The following is a 9,715-nucleotide window of genomic DNA, read 5'->3' as shown; positions in this document are numbered from 1 at the left end:
TACAGGGCCCCAAAAACACTTAGGCGCTGGGCCATACTAAGCTGTATGATGGCCCGTGAAAACACTTAATATCATTTGGTAATACGTCAGAGAAAGTAGGTTTGTGCTGGTGTGCAAGAAAAGCTCAGAGTAACATTTAGAAGTGGCTGAGCGGTGTTCAAGTGAGCTCTGAGCCACTACGAGAACTGTAAGTGTCAGTCTGTAAGATTGAGCTAACTTTGTTTAAAAGGTGGTTCATGTGCATCATGTGCAGACCAATGGACTCCAGGTTTTTTGTGAAAAAAAGTATTAACAGGGAGAGGGAGCAGACGGAAGAAAATGAATGCTTCAGTTTTTATATATTAATTTTATTTTTTGAATTAATCATATATGGAGCACAACACATAAGAAAAAAGACAACCTCTTACTATTTATATCATTTTTTATTAAAAGTGAATCATAACAAAGTGAAATTATTTAGATTTTCAAAGCATTTTCCACAAATGTCAGACTTAATACGTTGTGATATAATTGAACCCCGGTAAAAGTAATTGTACGTGTTCAAAGGTGCAGAGATACAAATAAAGAGAATAGTATAAGACGTTGCAGGCTTTCAAGTCATGTGACTTTTTGTATCTGTGTAACACAGATGACCCAAAATGCAGCCGAGTACAAAGAAATTACTGATTTGATAACGAGAGCAAATGAAAACTCTGATACCTTTAACCCTGATGGTTCATTATTGAGAGCCACTGCTGACTCACTCATTTCTTTTTTTCGTTTTGGCTAACTTGCACCTTGAGGACAGGTTCGTCAGTATCTGACATTGTTCCCATGATGGTTATGTGAACCCCCACATAAGTGAGACAGGAGCCATCCGCTCTTTGTCTGCTAAACGTGGTTGGTGTTTTTTCATACATCTGATAATAAAGATCATAATCACACTCTGTGGACTGATCAAAAACTCCCACTGCGTAACAGTTGTGGTACAGGTTGAAATCAAAGGGCACATGGAACATGACAGCTATTTCTTCAGCTGTCTGATTTGTATCGTTGTTCAGGAGATCGTAGGTAACGACGCCAATAGATCCTCGAGCTAAGACTGGCTTCTTCCTGAAAAGTGCACTCCCAGAGGCTCCAGGGGAAAGAGTCGGTGGAAAAGGTGTAGCACAGACTCCACTATAAAGGTACATCCTGTTCGGGGGGCAGAACAACTTTGATTATCAGAGAATATTTAAGGAGAACTTATTTATTTGATGAAAGATTTCAGATACCTTGGGTTGCCAAATGCGTAGTCACATTCATTCTCAATCTCAATGTGGCACGATCGTCCTGAACCCATGACTGCCGCCGCCCCGATGGCTGTGCAAGACCTGTTCAGACACACAGAGCACAACACAGTCACATTCTGATTTCATTTTCATTTCATTTGACAGGCAAAAGCTGACCACTTCAAAATATCCCTTTAAAAGATGTGTTGTTAAACATCTCTTGATCCATACCCTTAAAAAGAGAGACTATTGTTACGTTAGACTCTGCACAGCTCTCCCGTACACCATCAGCCAGATTAAGAGATGGATGTTATATTAAAACCTTTCCAGGGCCAGGAACAGATTTCATTTGAATTACACAAACGGTGAAAAAACATAGATCATAGTAAACGGTGTATGTTGTGTTTCGTGTATCATATATCTGCCTCTGAAATAGCTTTGATCCACCTTGGCCATGACTTTGACACATGCTTTGCCTGGATGTATAAATGCTTTGGTGCTTAGGCATGTCAATGGACAGCATGAAGTGAAGAGCCACATCACATACTTGTTTGTGAGTGGAAATACCGAAATAGAAAAAAACAGCTATTCACACCCATGTGCAACTATACAGAGTTTTTTCAAAACAAAACATATGAGTTATGTATTATATTGACATTAACACAAACAAGTGCCCTCACTCTTACCGAGACACCGAGGGTGACATGACTCCAAGCACCAAGCACCATGAAGTGAACCAGAGGGTAATTTAAATATATATATATATGACCTGAAGTAATGCATTACATTGAACATTTTACATATATGTGTATTGTTGTATCAAGAGTTAATAAGTAGGTGCGTTTTAAAATGCTAGATTTTAGAGTGTTAGGAACGTGACACATGCTTGAACTCAAATGCACGACTTAGGACAAGATTACAAAATCAAAAAAGTATTTACTTCAAGAACAAACAAAGTACAACAGAAATCAGTCTAAGAGGCAATAGCCTACGTAGTAAAAGCAAACTACAAAAACATAGAACTAAGTCAACCTGGCTGAGGGAAAAGGCTACATACGGTTGGTTCTGGGCTTGGAACGCTGCTTCTTGCCGACACGAGAGAGACGAGGCCTATCTGCAAGAGTTAAGGGGACACAGGTGGCAACTATCAACAAGGGAAAGGTACGTTCAAAATAAAACAGGAGGTGCAATGACAGACAGTGCAAGACGAGACTTGAGTGACTGTAATTTAACAAGTGAACAATGAGACATGTTGACTAAACATAAACCTAAATCTAAACATGGACTATAAACTAAAAATGAATCCTATAAAATAAACCTGATAAAGAAATCAACAAACAGGATGTTCCACGGAGTCCTGCTCCTGCCAGAGGAGAGTGTTCTTACCTGGTCTGGTGGGTGACCAGCAGCTGTGTGCAGGAGGCAGACTGCTGCTGCTTTATAAAGAACATGGAGCCGTCTGACTGCTTTTGGTGGGTGGGCCTACGGAGAAGTGAAGTGATTTTCAGAAAGCAACGCCTGCTGCTGGTTCTATAGGGAGCCTATGTCCTTTATGCTAGGGACATGTCCCCACTACTTTAAAACAAGTATATCTAGCTAAAAGTGTTCTGAAAAATAGCATGAACAAAATAAATAGCATTTAATATATTAATTGCTATCGGGACGTTAAGAGCATCCCATGGAATATAACAAAAAGCGTTTTCTGAAATAAATGACATACCCCATTGAATTATGACTGAAGATGGTCAGCTGTCTTCCTCTCCCTTGTTGTTCCTCGATACGTAAAGGCTGCAGCACCGTTGACAACTTCTCTCTACATATCAAACATACCGGTAAACCAGCATCGTTTGCTGTGAAAGCATATAACTCTGTCCACACAGAATTAAATCCTGTGTTCCTCTGGTACTTTTCTTTGATTTATCCATAGTTCGCTCATCGAGCCGGGGGTCAGGTTATTCGCCTCCAAGAAAAGGCGTTCGCGCGGGACCGTAGCAGGATGTGACGCATATTTTAGTTGATCTAATTAAAACCGTTTTGGTTTTTATTTATGTGTCACAGTATCACCTCAAAATACAAGATATGAAACATTTTCAACCATGCAACAAAATATAAATAGTCCTACAAATACTTTTATTTTATTTCTTTCTTATTTTTGTCTAAACTCAAGGGAGCCAGAGCAGAGGGATTAAAGGGCCGCATGCGGCCCGTGGGCCGCGGGTTGCCGACCCCTGGTCTAGTTTAATAAGCTTTTTTCTCTCTTTTGAATGATATATTTCCCATCAGATTAAACAGCAAACGGCTGAATAAATAATGCGCATACAATTGCGAGGAGGCTCGTTTTAAGGATACTTTTCAGATCTGTCACAATCTTCGTATTGGAACAAACTTCCGTTTTTAAGTTTAGTCCCACTCTGTTATGTTCCTCCTTCCTACAGAACAGACAATGACAGGATAATATGTCATTTGTCAGTCCTATTTCTTAAAACTTTCGCTGTTGTTTAAGGTTCTGATACTTGATAACCACGAAAAGTGAGCAATTATATGACAGTAAAATATAACATATATGATAATGTCAGACAATGTGTTATTTTCAATCATGCCTAAAATATATTTTATTCAAACTGGCTTCACTCACTTTAATTGCTCCTTTGAATGTAATTGTCCTCTGTGGTTTCCTACTCAACACATTGTTGTGTTGTAATGCCACTCATATTTTATATTTTATTTTAAAGTGACATTGAATGTTTTGAATGGTGACCTAAACTAAAGTGTATTATTGATCTTATATCTGTGCCTATATCACACTATTAATGTTCCTTATTTTAGGTTAATCCTGGTGTCAATAGGGAAGATCTGTACTGTTCTCTACATAACATGTTCAGCAGAGCAGGTATTTCTCCTAAACGTAATTGAGAATGCAGTTTAGTTCTGTGGGAACGTCATTTTTAGGAGACAGGGTTTGATTTTTTTGTATGAAATTATGTTTCATCCAATCACAGAGCTTGTTGACTTATCACGAGGTTTGTCGCAAAACGGACAGGCGTCGTCACAACAATAGCTGGGGATTGTGGGTAGTGTAGTCTCTTTGGCGCTCCATATTTCAGAGAAAACAAGTTGTTTCTCAGAATTTAAGGGGAAAAACACAAAAGCAATGCACACAATTTAAACCTATCAATGTCGTTTAATTAACAAAGGTAATCTGGTGTTTTTTAGTTGATGAGTAGAGCAGATATCACTGTCAAATCAATCGACAGTAAGGAGAATACTTACTTCCGGGTGTAGAATTCTCCGTTATCCAATGGGAATGGAAGCTCACATTGCCTTTAAGGGCCGCCGACACAAACGAATGCCGTGCTTCCATGAGCGTCAAATACCGCCGCAGATGGGAATACAATGCAATCAGTTGAAAGCTATTTGCGTCCCTTTATGAAGCTGAAGGAGCCTCGGCGCGTCACAACTACGCCACGGGACCCTGACCAAGCGTCGCCCCTGGACGCTTAGGGAGTAGGAGTGTGTTGGCAAAACAGGAACACGAATTAACCTTTATTTAAACATTAAATAATACTTTAGGTTAAGGTCTTCTTTTGAATAAGAAAAAAGCTTTGGGGGTATCTACAGATACATATTAAGCCTGACTTACTACTGACTACTTAACGTCTAATATATTGCTTTCCTGCAATGTTAACTATGTTGAAGCACTTATTTTAACTGATATTATGCATATTAATTATACTCTTATGTATGTAGATAGTATAAGAAATGTGCAGGATATGACAGTATAATGGTGGAGGTATACACATATATTGATAGATTTCTTGTGATGCACTGTTGAGGAATCTGTGACCCAAGTTTTTCATTCATTGCATAACTTCAACGTTGTGTACTGTATATGATATATCAATAAACCTTTGAAAATCTTGAAATCGTGAAAGGGATGTGCAAAATAGCCATTATATACAGCCTTTAATGAACTATTAGAGAATAACGAGTAATGAATATACTTTATAGAGATCTGCAGATAAATGTTTAGGCAAAGCAAGGCAAGGCAAGTTTATCTATATAGCACCTTTCAACACAAGGCAATTCAAGGTGCTTTACAAAAATGAAAGACATTCAGACAAAGGCATTTAAAAACAATCATTAAAAAGAAAAGATAATAAAAGAAACATTAAAAGAAAAAATACATGAATACAACGTACATGAATAAAAAGTACATGAATAAAAAGTTACAGTGCAGTTTAAGATATGAATAGTTCAAACAGAAGTTTCATTTGACTGATGCGTTTCTTTAAGGTTTCTCCGAACATGAGCTGTGTACGCTTGTATGGGACATATGTCCCAAGAGAAAACCAGCCAGGACAACGTCCCCAGACACTGATTCCCTGGGGTTACTAGCCCCAAATGTTCATTAACCAAAAACGAAACACAACCGCTCAGTTTCAATTAAAAGCAGCGGCAAAAAGAAAAGTCTTCAGCCTGGATTTAAAAGTAGTAAGTTGCAGCGGACCTGCAGGTTTCTGGGAGTTTGTTCCAGATATTTGGAGCATAATAACTGCACGCTGCTTCTCCATGTTTAGTTCTGACTCTGGGGACAGAAAGCTAACCCGTCCCTGAAGACCTGAGAGATCTGGATGGTTCATCATTTAGCAGGAGATCAGAAATGTATCAACTAGCTACTCGAGCAACGGCGTTCTGAATCAGCTGCAGCTTTCTAATATATGTTTTAGTGAGACCTGTAAAGACACCATTGCAGTAGTCCAGTCTACTGAAGATAAAAGCATGGACAAGTTTTTCCAAATCCTGCTGTGCCATTAGTCTTTTAATCCTAGATATGTTCTTTAGGTGATATTAAGCTGATTTAGTAACTGTTTTAATGTGACTGTTGAAACTCAGGTCAGAGTCCATGACTACACCTAGATTTCTGGCTCTCTCTGTTGTTTTGAACATTGCAGACTGAAGCTCAGTGCTAACTTTGAAACGTTCTGCCTTGGTTCCAAAAACCATTACCTCAGTTTTATCTTTGTTTAATTGGAGAAAGTTCTGACACTTCCAGTCATTGATTTGTTCAATGCACTTACTCAGTGTTTGAACTGGAGAATGGTCTGCTGGTGAAATGGTTATTTACATTTGTGTGTCATCTGCATAGCTAAGGTAACTTATTTTGTTGTTCTACATTATCTGAGCCAGTGGTAGCATGTAGATGTTAAAGAGAAGAGGCCCCAAGATGGAGCCTTGAGGAACCCCACATGTCATATTTGTCAACACACATTTGTATTTACCTATAGAAACAAAGTTGTTTCTGTCCTTTAAGTAGGATTCAAACCAATTTAGAACTGTTGATGAAAGTCCCACCCGGTTTTCCAGTCGGTCTAGTAATATGTTGTGGTCAACAGTGTCAAACGCAGCACTGAGATCTAATAATACTAACACTGAAGTTCTGCCACTGTCCGTGTTTAAGTGGATGTCATTGAAGACCTTTACAAGAGCAGTCTTAGTGCTGTGGTTTGGACGAAAGCCTGACTGGAACCCATCCAAACAGTTATTTAAATGCAAGAAATTACTCAACTGTTGAAAAACAACTTTTTCAATGATTTCACCTACAAATGGCAGGTTTTATATGGGCCTGTAATTGTTCATTACTGAAGCATCTAGATTATTATTTTCTAAGAGTGGTTTAACCTGTTAAGCCCAAGAGACCCCGGTACCGGGGCCCTCCCGCAACATCTTGCAGGAAACAGTGTCTGAGGGCATGTTCATTTAATAAACGATGACTGTTTTATATCCACGTACCGGGAAGAAACTCATCTAACTGATCATTTAAAAAAGAAATTAAAAAAAAAACCCACAATGCTAACGCTGAGCCTCTGAATTAGCAACGAGCGAAAAATGCTAACAGATCACTGCACCGAAATTCACTCACAAAACCTTATTATTTATCTTTTCTGCACATCCAACACATCGTTTCACATCGTGAGATGACACAGAATCGATGGGTACAGACATTATCACTCAATGATACAAACTCGAAGATTTCTGAGTAAACATTTCCCTAGTATTTTCAGATAAATATCGCTTTATGGTTACCTCTTTTTGAACATTTTTGAGCCTGGACCCAGCATATATCAGTCAGTTTTTGCGTTTTTTACACACACATTCTTATCAGGCTTCGGTTTAGTCTTCTTAAGCACCAACTAATATTTCTCCTGATGTTGGCACTTGACAATCACCTTCCCTGAATTTTACTCAGGTGTAACTAAAGTCTGATTTAAGGGTTGCTTATATTTCACATCATTAATCAGAATCTGCAAAGTAACTAAAATAAATGTAGTGGAGTAAAAATACCAGGTTAACCTCTGAATTGTAGTGGAGTAGAACTACAAAGTAACAATGAGCTGTCATGTGGGTATATATTAATGCTGCCCATTATGGACACAGGACATTTTCACCCATTTATTCATTATATGTTTTAAATTTGATAACACCAATGTGTTTAATGATTGCAGTTTTCAGGACCTGTGGAAAGACACCTGAGTGAAGAGACTTGTTTACTATATGAAGCAGATCTGAGGCCATGCAAGGAAAAACATTTTTGAATGGAATAGTATCAAGGCAGCAGGAGGAGGATTTCAGAAGTTGAATAATGTCCTCTAGGTTTTTATCATTCATCTGATGGAATTGTGTCATGGTGTTTGAATTGATTTTAAGTGGACACAGAGACAAAACATTTGCTGTACCTGATGCAGAGGCACTGACTGCTTGTCAGATTTTCTGAATTTTGTCAGTGAAGAAGGAGGCTAAATCATTGCACGCCCCTGGTGAATAGAAATTCAGAGGCTACTGACACTTGGGGGTTAGTTAGTCTGTCAACGGTAGCAAACAAGGCACGTGTGTTGTTTTTGTTTTTGGCAATGATGTCAGAGAAGAAAGACTGTCGGGCAAATTTCAATTCCAAATTATAAAGGCCAAGTCTTTCTTTATAGATTTCAAAGTGAACCTGGAGATTTTTTTTTCGCCACCTGTGTTCAGCTTTTCGACACTCTTTTTTCTGCTCTCACAGTCATGGCCTTTCTCCATGGAGATATTTTCTTCCCAGACACTTCCTTTACCTTAGTTGGAGCAATGGCATCTATAACATTTTAAATATTTGAATTACAATGATCTACTAGCTCATTTACTGAGATGTTAGCAGGGGCGAGTGTGGAAGAAAAATTCTGTGTAAACATTTCCCTAGTATTTTCAGTTAAATATTGCTTTGTGGTTACCTCTTTTTGAACATTTTTGTGAACAGAAATAGAGCTCTCAAAGAAAACACAGGAATGATCAGAGAGTGCAACATCAGTCACCACAACCTCAGAGATGTTCAGACCCTTTGAGATAATTAAGTCCAGAGTGTGCCCCTTATTGTGCGTGGGCTCCGTCACATGCGGAGTCAGTCCATAGCTATCAAGAACACAAAACAGTTCTTTAGCCCCTCTGTCCTGGGGGTTGTCAACATGGATGTTAAAATCACCAACAATGACTAGACGGTCAAAGTCAATATACACTATAGACAGCAGTTCAGTAAAGTCATCAAAAAAGCTTGCACAGTATTTGGGTGGTCTATAGATAATTAGGAACAGAGCTCGAGAGGAGCATTTCAGCTGAAGGGCCACATATTCAAAAGAAGCAAAGTTCCCATAAGATGTCTTCCTGCATTGAAGGGAATCATTGAGCAAAATAGCAACTCCACCTCCTTTCTTATGCATTCTTTCCTGACTCATAAAACTAAAGTTGGGAGGGGTTGATTCGATAAGAACAGCTGCACTGTTATTTTGTTCAATCCAAGCTTCCGTTAAAAACATAAAATCCAGATTGTGCTCAGTGATAAAATCATTGATTAAAAATGTTTTACCTGCCAAAGACCTGACATTTAATAAAGCTAGTTTAAGTTTGTTGAATACACTATCAGTCAGATGTGTTGTGGCAAGCTGTGGCTGATTTGGAATAACTTCTAATTTTGATAAACTCACACAAACTTTTGAGCTCTTCCTTAATCGCTTACCTATTAACACAGATATCGGCAAAGCTACTTTCAGGCAGGGCCCCGGCATGTCCTGGAAAGAGTTGAGAGTGCCATACGCCCTTGAGCCTGGACCCAGTATATATCAGTCAGTGTTTGCGTTTTTTACACACACATTCTTATCAGGCTTCGGTTTAGTCTTCTCAAGCACCAACTAATATCTCGCCTGATTGTTGGCACTTGACAATCACCTTCGCTGAATTTTACTCAGGTGTAACTAAAGTCTGATTTAAGGGTTGTTTATATTTCACATCATTAATAAGAATCTGCAAAGTAACTCAAATAAATGTACTGGAGTAAAAATACCAGGTTAACCTCTGAATTGTAGCGGAGTAGAATTACAAAGTAACAATGAGCTGCCATGTGGATATATATTAATGCTGCCCATTATGGACACAAGAGATTT

General features: G+C 38.6%; 1 long non-coding RNA gene across 1 annotated transcript; it reads right to left on the bottom strand.

The window, feature by feature from the left end:
- Positions 1 to 425: 425 nt before the first annotated feature.
- On the bottom strand, positions 426 to 9,212 carry LOC307027571. The gene is made up of 4 exons (XR_013804684.1): positions 2,637 to 9,212; positions 2,308 to 2,364; positions 1,254 to 1,352; positions 426 to 1,173 (listed from the first exon to the last, which is right to left on the bottom strand). It is a non-coding gene; the product is annotated as an uncharacterized lncRNA (long non-coding RNA).
- Positions 9,213 to 9,715: the final 503 nt, after the last annotated feature.

Source organism: Notothenia rossii (assembly GCF_949606895.1).
Source record: "Notothenia rossii genome assembly, contig: scaffold_94, whole genome shotgun sequence".
Classification (NCBI taxonomy): Eukaryota; Metazoa; Chordata; class Actinopteri; order Perciformes; family Nototheniidae; genus Notothenia; species Notothenia rossii.
The sequence above is the reverse complement of the archived record's forward strand: the minus strand, read 5'-3'. Positions and strand labels throughout refer to the sequence as shown.